We start from the raw sequence: 7,405 nt of genomic DNA on the forward strand, positions 1-7,405 counted from the left end.
GCACCAACAAACCCAAGTCAAAACTCGTTCTACTGCCATTTCTCACTGTCTGCTTGGAAAATAAAATGATGCAGCAGAATATCCTGTCACAGATTAGGCGGCACAAGATTACCACTTTTTTAAATGGACATGCAACAGTCTGCAAGTAAACTGGTTTCTCAATCCCTAACGCCAGCTTTAATTCCGTCTTGACATAACTCTTGTGGCAGATAATGCTGGACGTAACTGTATAGTGTCAGATACAGTTCCGTCTCGACGGAACTTTAGCGCTAATTGTAGTTCCGTCTGGACGGAACTCTAGCGCAAATTGTAGCTCCGTCCGGACGGAACTCTAGCGCAAATTGTAGTTCCGTCTGGACGGAACTCTAGCCACAGCCTTTATAAACAGAGTAATCCACTTGTCACGATACCAGATATAAGGATATATCACTTATAATGATAAAATTTTTTAGATATATCAATTCTGCCATTGCCTCAATGTAAAAATAAGCTGTATATAACGATACATTTATCGCTGAAATTCCAGCTACCACGACCGGATTCTGGGCGCCCGGAAGGTGTTTCTGACCAAACGTTGTCTCAAAGTTTGATAAAAAATAAAATATTTTGAAGCGAATGACCTAAAAATCCGCAAACAGACCGGCGTGGCTAAATTCTTTGGGGAGCTTTCCCTATGGCCTTGGGAACCAAGATGGTATCGTCCTCGCTGGAGGGAGATGCTTGTTTGGCGGCTGCCGCGCAACCTCAGACAAGCGCAGCTTCCTCCCGTTTGTGAGGTCGTGAGCTAAGTAAAAAGTAACGCTGATAAAGCGCAAGGGGATATCTCTGAACCCCCCCTCCCTCCCCCACTTTTGCCGTTGAGATGGTTGAGAATGCACTGTTCTAAGCGCTAGCTTTGCTTGGCGCGTTCCCCTATTTAACGCTGTCTGCAGCGCATACCTTGGCAGAGCGCCAAAATGCTGTGCGCCGATAACATAGCTGCCTTTTTTATCATTTGATGAGAGCACCAGAAGGGGTTGAGGGCTCCTTGCTCCGCGAACTTGGCAGAGCGCCAAGACACTGTGTACCTTTGACAGGAGCGCCAGTGGCAGTGGCTACATGCATAGGGAAATATGTGCGTATTTCCCCATGCATGTAGCCATTTTTTTCGGTCCAGATATAACGATAATCAGTTAAACGATCGGATACTCCGGTTTTCTCAATATTGTTATAATTGTATTGCACTGTATATAGGTCGGTGTTCCTCTTGCATGGGGTTGTTATGGAACGAAAAAAGTGCAGAGGTCATGAGCTTGAGGGAAGAAAGAGTAAGGTTGTGCCACTTAGCCACTCGTGCACATCTACTGTAAGCTGCAGATCGTAGTGGTCGTGCTGTCAGGGCACTGACTCTGTTTTGGTCACTTCATTCATATTTTGGAACCCTTTTAGTGCACGCGAGCCAGTTGGCAAAGATATTAGGTGGTGAATGGTGTTCTCGCTCTGTTGCTGGAAAAACACAAAGCGTAGCTACGTTCACTCTAGAAATCAAGGAAGCATTCTGATTGCACTCAGCTCAAGTTGAGAAGTATATGTCATTTTCATAATATGGCAGGTGCCAGTGGGATGAGTTTCACTGAAAAAAGCATGTGAGTCGCTGCATTTTCTTGACCTGCTCAGCTGGCATTCATTTTTTTATGGACCAGAGTACAAAACTAAAATATAAAAGCACCTAGCAAAGGTTGCGAGCATCTCAGTGCCAGGGCTGTTTCCACTGAGAGCATTAACAATATCAGAAGGGAGTGGTAGGCCCATGGAGTTGCTTATTACGATTTTGGTGTTGTTAAGAACCCCATCGATGCAAACTGCTATCAAAATTATTGCGCTGAACATATACTGAATACTGAACATATTTTTCAGTTTTGAATAAAGGTGTTGGGGGCCCCATTAGAATTGCATGCGCATTCTGCAATGCAACCCACACAAGAATGGCCGTATGTTTTACACATATGCATGTCACGTGCTGCAGTTTGCAAGCTCTGCAAAGAAGATCCAAAACACTCCTGTGGTGAATGAGACAAACGACAATCTGCTTCTTCGCTACCGGATGGAAATTGAGCAATTGAAAAATGAGATTAAGGTACGTTGACATTAGTGCTCTATTTTTATTGGCTACCTCATTTTAACATGAACAGTTCCGGCCACTGCATTATACTTATTTTAGAAGGCCTTTGAACCTCACTGTACTTGATGCAGATATGTGCGCCACACCTTTTTGTCTAGTTATTAGAGTCACTGCGTAATTCTTTGAGGCAGCACTTACAGAGCACTATAGATATATGAAGTGTTGCTATTTTTATTAACAGGTGCAGTATGCTGTTCAGGATGCTTACCTGCAGGCGAAGCGTAACCTGACCTGGCAGTTAGTGCTGGACGAATAGCGTGACTGTTAGTCTACCTGTTATTTCTAAATCTGGTACCATCTCTGTACATGCGTGTCTACACTTGTGCATGCTCCGCAGGGGCATATGCAGCGAGCAGATGTTGGTGAGTTGCGACACGAGGGGATCCTGAGCATTCGCAGAACATCCCCGCAGGGGGATGATGGTGAGCAGTGCGCCACCACGGACCCGACCATCCGCGCTTAGCTGTGCGTGGGATCGCCGTGTACGGGGAAAAGGGGATGCTGGTGGTGGAGCCGATGCCGACCGTTTAGATTTTTAAGGCCCCTCGGCGGATGCAACACACCACTTTGTCCCCAGCTTCCTGTAGGCGGCACCTCCGGCCTGACCCGACCGTGGGAAATCGGCAGTCGCCTTTTCCTATCCTTCCCTGTATCTTTCACTTTCCTAACCATTTTTCAGAACTCTCCTGCCTCATTCTCTCGTCTTGGATTTTTCCTTCTTTCCTGCGGCGAGGGCTAACCTTGTGCAGCTAACCACCATGCATTACGCCATATTTGGTTGTAGTTACAGTGTACAACTGGCGTGGGCAGGAATTTTTTCAATGTTTGTGACCCGTCTTGTTGTTGGGCTCCATGGAGGGCGGTTCGCACCATGGCCGAACAACATATTCATTTTATGGCTCCTCAAGTTTCAAAACCTATCGCCTCGACAAAAAGAGGCGGATAGAAGTCACCTGAGATTTCCTGTAAAGAAAGAAGCCTTGTGCTAAATACCTTGTAATTGATTCTGAAGACAAAGAAAATCAAGGCTGAATATTGTCTCTATTTCTAGTGTCAAAATGTGTCACAGATACCCTACGCTTAAGTAAAACGAGCTTTTGGGCAAGCTGGTTACTTTGCTCCCACATAACGGCAGCGTAAAAAATGACAAGCACAAAGGAAGAAACACCTACGACACGGACAAGCGCTGCACTCACAACTGATTTTATTTGGCCAGACATGAGAAATATAAAGGTTCCACCACGAATGCGCGCGCAGGAAAGTTGAGGTGCCACCATCAACAAAATAACATTATCACACCGTGAGACACATCTTATCGTGTGGCAGAGAAAAGGTCACGTTCTGCTTTATATAAATGAATAGAAGTATCGCTTGCGCAAAAATCGCCCTCTTTATTTATATCGTAAGCGTCCAGTAGTTCACGTGCAGCTTGATCTTTGCTTTTGCCTAGAATCCTTGCACCTTCAAAATGCGGTAAACAATAATGGAGATGTTAACTTGTTAAAACATTTCAGGTCTTGCCAGGATTGTTTGCCGCATTTTGAAGGTGCAAGGATTCTAGGCAAAATCAATGATCAAACTACACGTGAACTACTGGAAGCTTACCATATAAAGAAAAAGGGCGATTTTTGCGTAAGCGATACTTCTATTCATTTGTATAAAGCACAATGTGACCATTTCTCTGCCACACGATCAGATGTGTCTCACGGTGTGATAATGTTATTTTCTTGATGGTGGCACGTCAACTTTCCTGCGCGCGCATACGCGGCGCAACCTTTATATTTCTCATGTCTGGCGAAATAAAATCAGTCCTGAATGCAGCGCTTGTCCGTGTCGTAGGGGTTTCTTCCTTTGTGCTCGTCATTTTTTACGCTGCTGTTATGTGGAACCCTACGCTTAAGATACAAAGTGAGCAAAATAGCCAGTGGAGACCTACTACTCGGACTTGACAATGAAACGCAGTATTCAAAGCTCTCGAACATTCAGTCTATAGGGCAAATCTCTGTGACTGTCACTGCACATAGCGCATTAAGTACCGTCCGCGGAGTAATCTCAGACTGTGACTTCCTCCACATCACACAAGAAGAAATGCTAGATAGTTTTGCTGACCAAATCGCGGTCAATGTTCAGCGAATAACTATCCGGAAAGAGGAAAAGGAAATTTTTACAAAGCACCTGACCCCGCATTCTATGCATGCACATTACCCGAAACAATAGAAGTGGGGTACCTGAAAATTCAAGTCTGACCATACATACCGAACCCCTGCAGACGCTTCAACTGTCAAAGATACGGCCTTGAGTCAAACGCTTGCTGCGTTCATAAAACCAGCGTGAACTGAGCCACATACAGAAGGACTTTAAAGAAAACGGATACCCATCCCAAGTGCTCCGTTCGCAAGAACTACGCGCTGCAGCCCCTCCAATCGGAGAAAGAAGAGAAAAAAAAATGCGTGCTGTCATTCCTTATGCCTAGGGTGTCAGCGAAACCCTATGCAGGATATTCGCTGCCTACGACGTCCAAGTGTCCCATGTACCATCAAGCAAGCTCCAAAATTATCAGGTACGGGTGAAAGACCCTTTGGAGAAAACAAGCTACCCTGGTATCGTCTACAAAATTCCTTGCAAAGATTGCAGCGCTTCCTACATAGGCGAAACTGGCGATTTCATAAGACGATTGAAGGTACACGAACGTGACGTAAAGAACAAAAAAGTGACTTCTAATGCTCTAGTAGAGCACAATCAAGACACGGGCCACCTGATTCGCTGGGATTCCGCACAGATACTGCAAAGGGAAAAAACTTTTATCTACCTGCCTACTGAAGTAGTCATTACACATACAAATGAAAAGCGAAGCGATAAACAGGACGCGGGGAAATCTACCCGAGATGTACTACATACACTTCGTGCGCAACGGCTCATCTCGTTTCATCTTCATTGTGAACAAGGCACCCGTAGCGATGCCGAGACGTCAATGTGTTTACGTTTTGTATGTTTTTCTCTTCCTCTCTGACCACGGCGAGTGCTGTGTTCTTCAAGATGCTGAATTTCCCTCGCCGGACGGGTTTCCGTCGAATCCTGGGCTATATAGACCTTCGCGAGAAACATGGGCCACCTGCTATTACCAAGGTTCGGCAGTTTGTCAGCCTGAAGATGAGGCTTGCTTCGTTCCAGAGCCACCTCCAGTTCAACCTTCGGTGCTAGTCCCATGGACTGGTCCCCAATTCCTTACGCCTGCCAATGCTAGTCCGGACGCCAGCTAGAAGGCAGACCATCGCCCAAGCGGAAAAACGGCTGTTCCAGGCAAGGATCCTCGAAGCAAAGTCCACTATCAAGCGACTAGAAATTGACATTTATTGCGCCCAGCTGCATATGGAGCGGCTCAGGAAAGCCCGCTTTATCGTATTTATTCATGCAGACTATAGAGGTCCCCTGCCGGTGCTATGTAGCAAGCCCACCGAGCTGCCCTTTGGGTCCCGCGCGAGTTGCAAATCCCGCACATAATCCACATCGGGCTCCAATGGGCAGTCCGTGCTGGGCCCACAAGGGCCCGCAATTCAGAACCCCGTTAGAGCTTTTGGGGTAAAGAAAATGGCGAATTTGAAGACAAATCTACAACACAGTTAAACAAACAATGGCCGTGGCTTAGCTAACTCTGGTTATGCAAGCGAAAGTCAGGCTTTCATAATCAGCGTGATGTCAGGCTGCGGCCTATTGCTGCAGTGCCGCGAGTCTGCCACAACGTTGTCAGCGCTAACACATGCCACCCACGTCCCTCTCACCACCGCCACGTACCTTAAAGCGCGATTGCGGCGTCCACTGACTCAGGGAGCCAGTTATGCGCCCTTCCTTTCCTCAAAATAATCGGAGGCTAGAACGTTGTCAATGCCAGCTCCAAGTAACGCCGATGGCCGGTAGCTTCAGTACTGCGTTTCAGCCACGGTGTTGTCAATGCCAACGCTTTCAGCGCATGTCTGTCACTACCGCCACTCAGCTTAAAGCACGACTGAGGTGTCCACTGTCCTAGGGGGCCAGAAGTGCGCATTTACTTTGCTTTCGAAGCTCCCGTTCTTCATCAGTTTCGGCTGACCGTTTAGCGCGTTTACGCTCCCTATCGATTACTAAATCCCTCGTACGGTTGGAAGATTTGGGCCGACGTCTGCGAGTACCCACTCTCGAGGACGTCCGCTCCAGCTGACTTGATTCCTTCCATCCATCCATCCTGGGCGCATGGGCCCCTGCTGTCGCAGCGTTGTGGCTGTAGCCCATGCACACTCCCAAGCGCGGAAAATGAGTGTCATGAAAAGATGCTTCCGCTTTACCATGCTCTCTTGCCGCGCCGTTAGAGCAGGGCTAGGACAGCGGAGGGTTGAGATAGGAAGCTTTTCAGTAGCGAGGTCTTGCTTCTCTGTTCAAATTTCGCTTCTCATGTATAGTTGTGGCTAAAGCGTGGATTAAAATTTTTGTGTGAAACCACTCGCACACTTACCTTCACCGACCAAGAATCTTGTGACTCGGACCGTTCTTCTGCCGTTGCCTAGCAACAGGAACACCATGTTAGGTAAAAGGTACAGAAAAACGTCAGACACAATAACCTCCACATTTGGCCGAGCTGCCTCCAAGTTCGGCCGCTGCCAACAGGACACTGAGCTACAAATGTGGCCAGACCAGCCCAAAAATTTGGCCCGAGCCAAATGTTTTCGGTGGCCTAGCCAAATATGCAGTTCGCCATCATGTTGGGCGCGGTCAGTTATGACTAGACGTCGATTCTGGTCGAAATTTATGCAGGTCAAATTTTAGACGAGGACTGGGCAAAATTTTAGGTTGCTCCGGGCTGAATTTGCAGGTCGTCATTGTGTTTGGAATGGTCAACTGTAGCTAGATGTCGGTTTGGGTCCAAATGTGCCAAGGTCCAATTTCTGTGGTGACCCGGGCCAAATTTTTCGGGTAGCCAGGCAAAATTTGTAGGTCAGCTTCGTGTTGGGCGCGGCCAAATCAAGAGGCGGCCGGGCCAAATGTGGTGGTAACTGTGTTATGCTTTTCGGTAGCTTTAAGCCAACCTGGCTTTCCTATTGCTAGGCAACGACAGAATAACGGTCTAAGTCACGAGATTCTTGGTCAGGGTTGGTGACCGTGTGAGCGGTTTCGCAGAGGAGTTTGGAACCATACTTTCGTTACAGGTATACGTGTGAAACAAAATTTGAACAGATAAAGAAGACCTTGCCACTGCAAAGCGTCATATCGGAC

Source organism: Amblyomma mixtum, chromosome 3 (genome assembly GCF_055824585.1).
Source record: "Amblyomma mixtum isolate Tamu chromosome 3, ASM5582458v1, whole genome shotgun sequence".
NCBI classification, from domain to species: domain Eukaryota; kingdom Metazoa; phylum Arthropoda; class Arachnida; order Ixodida; family Ixodidae; genus Amblyomma; species Amblyomma mixtum.